We start from the raw sequence: 12020 nt of genomic DNA, 5'->3' as shown, positions 1-12020 counted from the left end.
TTTAACTTTTTTCTATGTCACTTATCTAGAAGTTCTGAAATGATAATATTTATCAAGGAAATTTTTTTTTACTCTTTAAAATTATGTCATTACTCATTTATATATATTTTTTTCTGCAATGAGTAACACCAGTTTTATTAGTTTAGGATTACTATGGCAAGTTTCACAGAACATTAAATTTAATGGAGATGGCAGTTGCATACATTCGGTTTATGACCCAGAATATAGTTTTGTTTGTTCTAATTCTTATTATATGGAAGTAAAAATCTGCTTTAAAAATATTACTGCCAGAACTCATTCCAATGAAATATTCACAAAAATATGTGTGGATAACTGAAACTATTACTATTAGAGCAATTTTTATGTTTATTGTTGAGACAGTATTTAAACAAATTTTTCATTTAAAAAGTAAAATAAGTTTATTTCAGCTATTTTAATACACTTAAATGTTATATACTTTAAAGACAGATTATATTTCTAGATTAATATTGCAGTTACACCAGAAGACTTTTTTCTGTGCAGAAAAAGAACTCACAATATTGCATTTCTTGAACACTGGTCAAGATTTTTACATATGCCTTTCTTATATACTTTTCCTGTGAGCCTAAGCAATTGTATAATCCCGAGTAAAGATCAATCCTCTTCCCCTAACTCCTTTCTCTTTTGTTTTTCTTTTCAAAGAACTGATGCCATAAAATGTTTTCCCATTTGCTGTACTACTTCCTCACAGAGTCTCAAATTAAGGGAAGCTAGATTTAACCATAAACTCTCCTGCCTCCCATATTTACCAGCAAGTGCTTTAGGACCAGATCACCTGGTTTGGTTCTTGATTGTGCCACTTACTAGCTATATGAATCCAGGCACGTAACTAACTTTACTGAGCATCAATTTTCTCATCTGTAAATTAACAATAGTATCTATTTGGAAGAACAGTTTTAGAGATTACAAATACTTCAAATAAAGCAGTCTCTGGCATATGGTAAACAATGAAGAAATGTTAGCTGTTAGTACTATTTATACATTCAAAAATAGTTTCAAGCTTACAAAAATTGTATTCGAAAACCTTATTTTTAAAAATCTCAACTTGTTTCTCGTTTCTCTTTTCTTACATTAATACCTAGCCACCACATTATTCCTTATTTCTTCCAATACCAACAACCCTCTATTTACATCTCTGGGTATCTGTAGTTTTACAGAGAATAAGTACTGGATTCTGATTTAGTAGGTTTGGGTGGAATCTGAGAATGTGAATTTTTAACAAGTTCCAGGTGATCCTGTGGACTGGCTACGTTTGGGAACAACTCATCAAATATAACTTTTCATTTCATGGATGAGAGACTGAATCACAACGATATTCTTTTTGAAGAATATTCTAGGAAATTACAGTCTTGAGGTATGGAGGCCTTTTTAATCAAGACCAAAAATCCAAAAGCTAATAAAAAAGAGAAAGATAAATCTGACTACAAAAAAGTTTAACTTTTGTATGGCAAGGGATTCAACAAATAAAAACAGACTGGAAAAATTATATTTGCAACAGACTACAGAGTAATTACAGGATTCAATGAGGGCTTATGAAAATTCATAAAACTAACCCAACAGAAAAATGGCCAAAGGATGGAAAAACAGGCAAGTACCCAAAAGAGAGTTGGTAAAGCTATATTAATAGCCTATAAAACAGAATTTAAGGCCAAAACTATATAAGTTGGACAAGGCACAAAATTCAAAGATGTCTGCTGTCAGAACCATTTCTGTTCCTCTTTTCCTTAGAAGAAAGCCGTAACAAGAAAAGAGATGCAAAAAAAAAAAAAAGGGAAGAGAGAAAAGAACATTCCAACTCCACAGAAAGGCTAGAGTACCTCTGATTTCACTGCCCTTTTCCTTCCTTCTCTATGAACTGCTGAGGTCAGGCTGACAGGCTAGCAGATAAATGCACAACAGCAGTGACAAGACTATAATTGCTTAGATATATTTTTCTGTCTCTTCTATTGACATTCTGAAATTACTGCCCTTAGTACTTTTTTGTCAATGTAACTTAAGTCCGAGAACAGCTTCTATGCCTATATAAAAAGGGCTGTATTCGTTACTTGGATTTATTTCTGACTGGTTCCCTTCTATGTTTTCCATCTCCATTTTTATCTTTTCTTTTTCTTTGTTAAAGTTCTGAGTTCATCTTCTCTTGCCCTACTAAGTTTATTGAGCATCCTTATAACCAGTGTTTTGAACTCTGCATCTGATAGATCAGAGGTCCCTAACCTCTGGTCTGTGGCCTGTTAGGAACCGGGCAACACAAGAGGAGGTGAGCTTTGAGCCAGCAAAGCTTCATCTGTATTTGCAGCCACTCCCCAGTGCTAGCATCACCGTCTTAGCTCCACCTCAGATCGTCAGGCATTAGATTCTCATAGAAGCACCAGTCCCTGGCGCCAAAAAGGTTGAGGACAGCTGGGTAGATTGCTTGTCTTCATTTTGTTTAGCTCTTTTCCGGGGCTTTGTTCTGTTCTATCATGTGGGACATGTTTCTTTGTCTCCCCATTTTGGCTGCCTCCCTGTTTGTTTCTATGTATTAGGTAGGGCTCCTAAGTTACCTTGTCTTCAGGAGTGGCTTTATGAATGTAGTAGGTGTCTTGCAGGGCCCAGTGGAGCAGTGTCCCTTGTGTGGGTTGTGGGTGCCCTCCTGTTGTAGTTAAGCCTTGGCTGCTGTCTGCACGTCAATGATAGGGATTGACCCTTGGGCTGATTAGTTTTAAGGACTGGACAGTTACCTGGGTTTAAATTAAAACTTAAGACCTTACATTCAATTTATAACTGTCTAAAGACCCTTAAATAATCAGTTTCTTTTACAACTTTACCAGTCAAATTTCTAATTTAAAAAATTACTGTACTATAAACAAAAAGATTTAAAGGACAATATAATAAAAACTCTTGTATTCACCACCTGGTTTAAAATATAAAGCATGACAATTTAGTAGAATCCCCTATAACCACTATCATAAAGCAAATCTTTAAATACTCAAAAAACTCTAGTAAATCCTAAAAATTTAAACTTATCAATCAAGTATATTCTGAGAAGTTCTTAAATATTAAAACACTCTTTTCAAACATAGCGGTTTTCTTACATCCTTAAATAATCAAACCTAAACTCAACTACTCAAGAACACATTTTACATTAGAATCACAAATTAATCAGCTGAGATTCTTCAATGTCAAATTACAGTAAACGTTACATCTTAAGTTCACATGATATTTAACATGTGCTAAGTACTTTGTAAATGTTATTTAATATTCAAAAAACTTTATGAAGTAGGTGCCATTATGACCCTAATTTTAGAGATGAGGAAACCGAAGAAGAAAGAAGTTACAGAAAGTTCCCACAGCTACATAGCTAATAATGGAGCCATGCTTCAAACCCAGACTTTTGGCTTCAGAAGCCATAATGTTACCATTGTGCTGTGTTACCTCTCTTTTTAGGTCTCATTTACTTCATGATTTCTATGTAACTTTCAGTTTGGAAGATACGATTCCAAGCCCAAGAACTGGAGCCAGGACAGACAACCTTTCCGTGCTGATAATGGGCACATCTAGCACCTTTTCTGTTTAGTTGCTATGAGAAGACCTCTAAATCAATTGTCTCCATATGGGGGTTGATTTTACGATCTGAGTTCAAATTAAGATCTTAGCCAATTCTGCTGTAACTTTCAACTTTATTACCTAAAAATTGGGTAGATGAAATTCTATAATTTCCACACAGAGTGCTTCAATCTCTTGATTGGATTCAACTAGTTATGGTCTTTCTAATAACACTCTGAAGCTAGGAACAATCCGAAGCATATAGCAGACCAGGCAAAGCTAATGACTCCTGAGAAAAAGCCAGTCAACAAATAATAGAAGCTTGGAGGTGAGGTCCCTAATGTCCAAGACACTCTCTTGCTTGCTATTACCTAAAAGCCTCTAAAGGAAGAGATACACAAACTATTAAAGATTACTTAATGGCAAATGTCCAGGAAATAGCCAAGGGATACACTATCAGTGATAATGTATTTAAGGAACAGTGCAAGGCAGCGCAGTTTAAAAAATTTAAAAATGTATCAGTCAATATAGTAGGCCGTTTTATAGGAAAGAGCTAAGCGTTTGTATGGCAAGAAAAGATCTGAAGGTCTTAGGGAACAGATTCATGGATCAATACATGTTGAAAATTCTGGAGACAATCCAAATCACTGTGTCAGAAGATGGTTCAAGGACCAGTAGCAATTAGTGATAAAAGTTTTCACTGATGCTCAGCAAAAATGAGGACAATGCAGGTGATGTCTATGTCTCTCTCTCTCTCTCACACAAACACAATTATCTCAGTTCTAAAACACTTGACATTGACTAAGACATCATCAATCTAATAACAGGTGTTTAGGAAAAAGCAGCACTACCATATTAAACATATATAAATGATTTTAAGATACATCCTGATTTCAAAAATATTAAAATGTGAACTGAAGAATTATATATCAGAATAATGCTTTCTTGGGAAAGACTGCCTTTTGTATCTAAATTACGTATTAACTCTTTTGATAGTAAATGTCTTTTCTTTTATGAAATGATGGTGACAGAAAATGAAGCCCAGATTTTTTTCAAATGTCCTAAAATACTGGCAAACTTACGATGGGACCCCAATTTTCTGCCCACAATTTTACCAGTCATGAATCTCAAAAAATCTGGGATCTCAATCACCTTCCATGTAGGACTATAAAAACACTTCTACTAATTCAGTCCAGTCTATCTTAAATTATCCAAAAATAAAGTGTCTCTTGATTAACTCACTCTATTGTTGGACAGAAATCCTTAGGGGGAAAATTTTTTTTCTCTTGTTGAGCTGAAGTTTGCCTTCCTTCCTGCACCCACCATGACTTACTTCTATGTACTGGTTTTAGTCCTGTCCCCTGGAATAACGAACACATCTTTTGGAAAAGCTAGGTAAAACAGAAAAAACAACTGTCTGAAGGCATCAAACAATTAGTAAGGTAGCCAAGTCAATTCCTGGATAGATATGACGGTCAGCTTTATGTCAGCTTAGGGAAGCTACAGTGCTATTATTTAATCAAACACAAATCTACGTGTTACTGTGAAGGTATTTGGTAGATGGGATTAAAGTCTATAACCATTTTACTTTAAGTAAGGAAGATTAACCTAGATAATCTGGGTGGGACTGATCCAATCAATTAAAAGGCTTTAAGAGCAGAACTCAGGTTTCTCTGAGGAAGAAATTTCACTGTGAACTGCTGCTTCAACTCCTGCTCAACAGTTCCAGCCTGTTCTTCCTGATAACCTAGTCCAGTCCCCACAACTGTTTAAGTCAACTCCCTACAATAAATACCTTAATATATTTATGTGTGTATTTATACACCAATCGATGATATATTACATTATTCTGATATGTATATATATACACATAGAGAGACCCGCAATCCCTAATTAAAATCTTTCCATAAAAAAACCCCAGGACCAAATGGCGTGACTAGCAAATTCTTCCACACCTTTAAGAAATTTTATATCAATCTTACACAAACTCTTTCAGAGAACAGAAAAAAGAGAGAATATTTCCCATTTGTTCTCTGAGGCAAATATAACACGAACCTAAAATCTGATAAGAGTATTACCAAAGAGGAATATAGGCCACTTTTTCTTATGAACATAACCATAAAAATCCAAACCAAATTATTAAAAACCAAATCCAGATACATAAAAAAGGATAATACATCATGACAGTTTGGCTTAACATGCTAAGCTCAATATAATTCACCACATTAAAGACTAAAAAGATATGTTTTAGAGTAACTAAAATAGCATGAAATTGTATTGGTATATTAGGTTTTAAAAAGGTAGACTGAAATAATATATTCATAGAAAAGACTGAAAATAATAATTATTCTCCCTTAATTGTAGGCTCATCATATGTGATTTTTAAAAAACTTGTTTACTGAATATTCCAAAGCCTCTAAAGTAAATGTGTTATTACTTTTAAAATGAGAAAAAGGAAAATGTATCTCTAAATACAGGGAATTCTTCAAGAAAATGTTGGAATTTTTTTTTTAAAAAAATCTTTGAACAGTTTAGGAGAAAAATTTTTAAAAGAAAATGATATATTACTACATGGAAGCTTTTGACATTTTCCAATCTAAAGAATATGCTCACTAGACAAATTAGGAGTTTAAATATATGACATAGTTTCTCAAGCAGATTATTCAATGGGGTGATAGGATAATCTTGATAGCTTTAAATCCAAAGCGATGACTTAATGCAGTGGCATGTGTTTCTTAGGATACTCAAGAGCAAGCATGATTCTAAGTAACGGGCAGAAGGAAGGACAGGTGGGCAGGCAGAGAATCTTGAAAGGATTCTGCTTGAGTCCCAGGGCACAGGGTACTCAACAATAAGGGCAATGGAGCATTCAGATTATCTGGCATGTAATTCCCTAAATTGACTGTTATGAGCTAAACTGTGTTCTCAAATTTTATATGTTGAAGTCCTAAATCCTCAGAAAGTGATTGGAAATAGGGACTTTAAAGTAGTAATCATGGTTAGATGAAGTCATTAGGGTAGCCCTAATCAGTATAGCTGGTGTCCTTTTAAGAAGAGATGAGGACACAGAGTGGCACAGTGTAAAGACACAGGAGAAGGAGAAGGCAGGGAAGAGAGACCTCAGAAAGACACCCCAGTGCTTCCCAAAAATTTAGTACGGCTTCTCCTTGTTTTAGTAAGAAGAGAGATAGTTTACTTTAAATCCATAATTATCACAAAGCCTTAAAATTTCAACAGTGGGAAGAATGATCCAAATCTAAAGAAAGTAGTATCTTGAAATAAATTAAATTATAATATTAAAAAAACAATTTACAGACAGCATTTCCTGAGACAGCATTTTAAGAGAACTTAAAATGTCTCAAGCACAGTTCTAAGCACTTTACTTGAATTAAATCAATCATAACTCTGAAGTAGATACTATTACAATCACTATTTCATAGAAACTGATGAATGCTTGATCCAAGCTAGTAAATGAAGGAACCAGGAACTGAACCCAGCAGACTGGCTCCAAGCCCACATTCTTACACTACCAAATGAAGTACAGCTGACCCCTGAATAATGTGGGGTTAGGGGTTTCGACCTCCCAGTGCTGTCCAAAATCCGCATAAGCTCTCCGCACACGCAAATTCCCAGCTGTGGAGTTGACCCTTGAGTAACATGGGTTTGAACTACAATGGTCAACTGAATTGAGATCATTTGAAAACAAAACAAAACAAAACAAAACAAAACCCTTATAAGTTGAAGTGCATAGTTCAAACCCATGATTAAGGGTCAACTATATAATCAGGGCACTACTGAGCATAAATCTTAATTGCTTTGAAGTCAGCCAATTTTAAATTTGAACACTGGTTCTGCCATTTATTAGGTGTATGACTTTGCACAAGCTTAAACTGTGTCTTAGATTCCTCGGCTATAAAATGGAGATGATGAAATGAGACAATAGACAAAAGCATTTAGTACAATGTTTGGTTCATAAATGTCTATGAATTATTGAGTTCTTACTATGTTATTTCTCATTCTACTTTCAAGAATACACAAGAACAATCCAACGATGTCTATTGGAGGACTCTAAGAAAAAGTTCTCTTTCATCCACATTTCTTTCCTTCCTACTATTCCAGAACTGCATATACTATTCCAATAATCTCATTTCCTATAAGAACACTAGAATATGTTGAATCATATTAGTAGTTACATCAGTCTTATATTCTGTCTCCTACAGAGATACCTGATAACTTTTATAAGGACAACAGTATAGTTATGTGACAACTTCAAAAGATTTAGACATTGCTCAAATATCTAACAAACACATTCACCAATGTACTTAACCTTTATTGAATTTTTTAAAAAAAATACCGAGTTCATAACATCTCTTAGGATTACAATATAACTACCTACTTGCTCTTATTTGTCATTTTATTAATTTTAAGTTTCAGAGTTCCTTATTTTGGTATTCCCTCTTCATGATTTATATGGTTAGATCACATTTTCCTTCAATCTCCTTTTTCCAGATAATACTGCTTTGTAATTATGTGAAAGTCTCCATTTTCTTCACTTTCTTATAATTGAATTTCTCTAGATCTTTTCCATTTTTGAAGCATTTTTCTTGAGATGATTTAGTAGGAAAAATATGGGGCTAGGAGCCGGGAGTCTTCACTCTGTAATCTCATCTCTCAGATTCTTTATCTGAAAGATGAGAGGATTGTACTAGATAAATTTGTAATAGCTTTCCTTATATCTCTAAGCCTCATATTTCTATGACTCTGGGTCTTCCAACTAGAAATCATTCAATATTCCAACAATTTCCCTAAGATTTTTACTTTTGACTACCAGGTAGTCAAAGAGGGGCAAGCATGTTCAGATTCAGGGGACAGAGGAAGACAATAATCAGGAAGCCTAGGTCTACAGAAAGACATGCTGTTTTGTGAACCAATAGAAAAACTGATTAACAAGAGAAATCAGACAACAAAGATACTAGAGACAAAAAAAAAGTCTGAAACACATAGCCTAATTTTAACTTCATCCCTACACATCTACTTGAAGAGGGACTAAGAAATAGAAAAAGCTTTTGGCAGCAGAAGAGGCTATCCAGCCCTCATTTCTACCTCCAGCTAGCAATGTTAACTGCCATCTCTGCAATGTTGTTGCTAAAATGGCCTCCTACAGCGCTTTGCACAAAATAGGCATTACTGGGGTATTTCAGGACTGAATTCATGATCAGCTGATTTGAAAGCCCTCATAAGTGCTACTGGTACTGCTACATACCAGGAAATCTGAGAACTCAAGGCCATGAGAATTACATGGCAAAGGCTGCCCTGGTTCTAAGGGAGAGTGAATTTGGGGGGAAATTTGGCCTAATGGCACTGCTGGTCTGATGATACTGCAAGTAGCTCCTAGAATGAAATAGGCACTGGCTATCTCTAAACTACCAAGGCAGTATCAGAATATGTATGAAAAGTCATTTCCGACAACAAAGGAATAAAAGAACTGAGCAGTTCTAAAAATTCTCAGGCCAGCCCTATGGTGGTGTTTCTCAAAGTGTGGTCCCTGGATCACCAGTGATAGACGAAGGGAGGGGGTGCTTGCTTTAAATACATACCCAGGACCCATCACATATCTAAAATCAAACTTCTGGTAGTGGTACTGGCATTTTTAAGGAGCAAACTTATATTTGAGAACTACTTTCCCAGAATTTGAAGGTGGGGCTTGGGGGGTAGTTGAGAGTGAAGTTCTTTGACTGTAGATTCATCATATTCCACTGGTATTACTACAACACTTCATTTTGGGGACCATTAAAAAAAACCCTCAATTTCTCAAGTAATAACTGCAGCTAGCTGTTTAAGAACTAACAAGGAGACAATTAAAGGTCCTGGAAAATGCATTTTCACAAACTGATTAAACAGTTCCTCCACAGCCCTGTTTATTCTGTTTGTTCGCTGGTTTGTTTATAAATAAATCGGTTCAACCTAGGAATTTTCAGAAAGAATCACAAACTCTAAAACAACGAAGGTTTTTTGATACTGCAGAGCTAGGCTTGTAAACCTGAAGACACTGTCTGCCATAAAAAGTAAGATTTTATTTAAAAGAAAATTACCGGTTATGGCTCTCCCCAGCTCTTTTTGCTCTCAGAGCCACTGATGAAAGCTAGTCATTTGTGGATGACAGAGAAGGAGGACTCTGAAGCAGAAGTGAAAAGAGCGAGCAAAATTGCACTCTCTGCTCCGTAGTTTGGGAGGAAGTCCGACTAACTACATAATTTTTAATGAGTTCAATTAATTGCCAGAAAAAAACAGGTCTGCAAATGTTTTATCAATAAACATTCGGAGTTCTCGTCACTTCATTCAGACAGGATAAAAACACGAAAGGCCTGCAGAAAACAGTCAAGTTATACTTTAGCTATCCCCACGATTGTGCTTACGATTTCCACATAGGTGACCCCTCTCCCCGGATCGTCAGACCTTACCCCCTGCACGAGAACAGGCACCCGGAACCCACTTGCCGACATTTTTCATCGCGACGATTTTAGTCCCGCGGCCTCTTCACTGGGGGTCGGACCCAGAGGACGTCCGCCCAAGCAGCGTCCTGAGGAGACTGGCCCCCGACACAAAGGCAAATCTCGGGGCCCAGCCCACCGCCACTTACCTGCCGTCCCCTGCCGCGCCCGCACGCTGGGGGCCTGAATCCGCCCGGGAGGCGCGCGCACACAGCGCCGCGAGAAGCCGCCGCGGGGACCCGCCGTGCCGCAGCAGCGCGCGCCCCCCGCCCTGGCCGGCGCGGCCACGCGGCTGAATCACCCGGAGCTTCACGTTAAGAGTCCCCGGCGCGCGGGGCACGCCGGGAAGGCTAGACTCCTGGCCCGCCGGCCCGGGCCCCACGGTGCCCTTCCCGACACGCCCCACCCGTCCGAAGGAGGACCTTCTCACGCCTGTACTGCCAGGGTAGATTCGATTTCTGAGCTGCGGATACCTTCTCTCTCAATTATTAAAGGTATAAAACGGAAAAGTTAGTAGTTATCTGAATTGCAAAATAACTCGCGCAGCCCCAGGACAGCTAATGTCTATAGAAAATTGTGGAGTCCCGATATCTACATTTGAGGGAAGGAGGCAGTAAGAATAATGGAGTTCCTTAAACACGTTTAAAGAACGTGTTGGAAGCCCCTATCCTGGGTATTCATTCTGACCAAAAAGAGGAAAAGAAACGCATTTTTCTCAAACACTGAGTTGAATGAAACAGCATGCTATAGCAAAGTCATTTTTAAATCAACCGGGAGCAAATTGTTGGAAAGCTCGTTGTGTTACGAGAAACAACAACAATAACCAACAATATTCAAAAGACATCTAGGTATAATTTTATAAAATGAATGCTAGAAAACATAAGGACAGAAATATCAATCCTTTCTGTTATGATTTCTAGTGGCTTTTGTACTTTTAAAAAGTTATACTAATTAAATAAAACGTTAAACTGATTATGCAACCATTCTACTTTTAAAATGTTGAAAACCATATAAGTTAATAACAGCATGGTTTCTTAAATTCTGAGTCGACTTCTTTTTCGTTACACAAGTCTCTCAAAAACTAATTTGGGGCTAAGGCTTAGGATTAGAGTTGAAATGTTAGGAATATGAGAAAATATTTGACTCTCATTCCACTAGGTTGTAAATGGTTGCTGGTTACTTGTACCGTATAGCAAAATTGCATTTTCAGAGTCGACAACATTAATTTTAAAAATTGAAACTATAACTTTTCATTATAATTTGATTTTAGAAGTCTAGAGTTCATTCCCCATTTTTACTTTTTCACTTCATTTATAATGATTGTAGAGCATCCAGTACTCTGAATTAGGATGGGCCAGGTTATGATGCTGCACTAGTCACCTGAAGGGCAGGTAACTGTACAGGGCAGCTTACCTTCATGTGGTGACTCAGCAGTCCCAGTTGCTTCCATCTCTGGCTCTGTCGACCCAACACTAGGTTTCACATTGGGGATGGCAGAAGAGCTAGATCAAAGAATCCTGTCAAGGCTTTTCTTTGCCACATTTGGACATTTCATTGCTGGCCATTTCATTGGCCTGAACTAGTCACAAGGCTCAATCTGTCTAAGAAGGCAGAAAGATATAACTTCCTGTGTGCCTGGAGAAAAGGAATATGAAAAGTTATTTAATGAGCCCATAGCATTGTCTCTGCCACAGTGTTCAACAGTAAAAACAATTTGAGTAAGTGTTATAGGACCCAAACTTTACAACCAAAGTAACATATTGTTCAATGCCTTTATTTCCATTTCTCTAATGTACAGTGTTATGCCCTTCAAGTCAAAAGGAAGAAAGGAAATAACCTTTCTAATGTTCCTGCAAGACAATTCTTGAAACAAATTCTTCCTTTCTAGAAAGATTTCCCTCTGTACGTTTGTAATATGCAAAAATCTGGCTCAAAGTTTGGAGGATCAAGCTAATTACTATGTCT

At 36.9% G+C, this 12020-nt stretch overlaps 2 protein-coding genes across 5 annotated transcripts in view; one reads left to right on the top strand and one right to left on the bottom strand.

The window, feature by feature from the left end:
* Positions 1–11568, bottom strand: part of KCTD20 (potassium channel tetramerization domain containing 20) — a 35320-nt gene extending 23752 nt beyond the window's left edge. The window contains exon 1 of one of the 4 annotated variants that reach the window (XM_023527537.1): positions 11469–11568. The gene's annotated coding sequence lies outside the window, so the exon portion shown is untranslated. Of the gene's footprint in view, positions 1–10025; positions 10139–10204; positions 10350–11468 lie in introns of those variants that run through there. The other 3 variants (XM_011354530.2, XM_011354529.2, XM_023527536.1) reach the window with 3 other exon arrangements.
* Positions 10440–12020, top strand: part of PXT1 (peroxisomal, testis specific 1) — a 42703-nt gene continuing 41122 nt past the window's right edge. The window contains exon 1 of the mRNA XM_011354528.2: positions 10440–10549. The gene's annotated coding sequence lies outside the window, so the exon portion shown is untranslated. The remainder of the gene's footprint in view (positions 10550–12020) is intronic.

This window comes from Pteropus vampyrus, unplaced genomic scaffold (assembly GCF_000151845.1).
Source record: "Pteropus vampyrus isolate Shadow unplaced genomic scaffold, Pvam_2.0 Scaffold18, whole genome shotgun sequence".
Taxonomy (NCBI): Eukaryota; Metazoa; Chordata; class Mammalia; order Chiroptera; family Pteropodidae; genus Pteropus; species Pteropus vampyrus.
The sequence above is the reverse complement of the archived record's forward strand: the minus strand, read 5'-3'. Positions and strand labels throughout refer to the sequence as shown.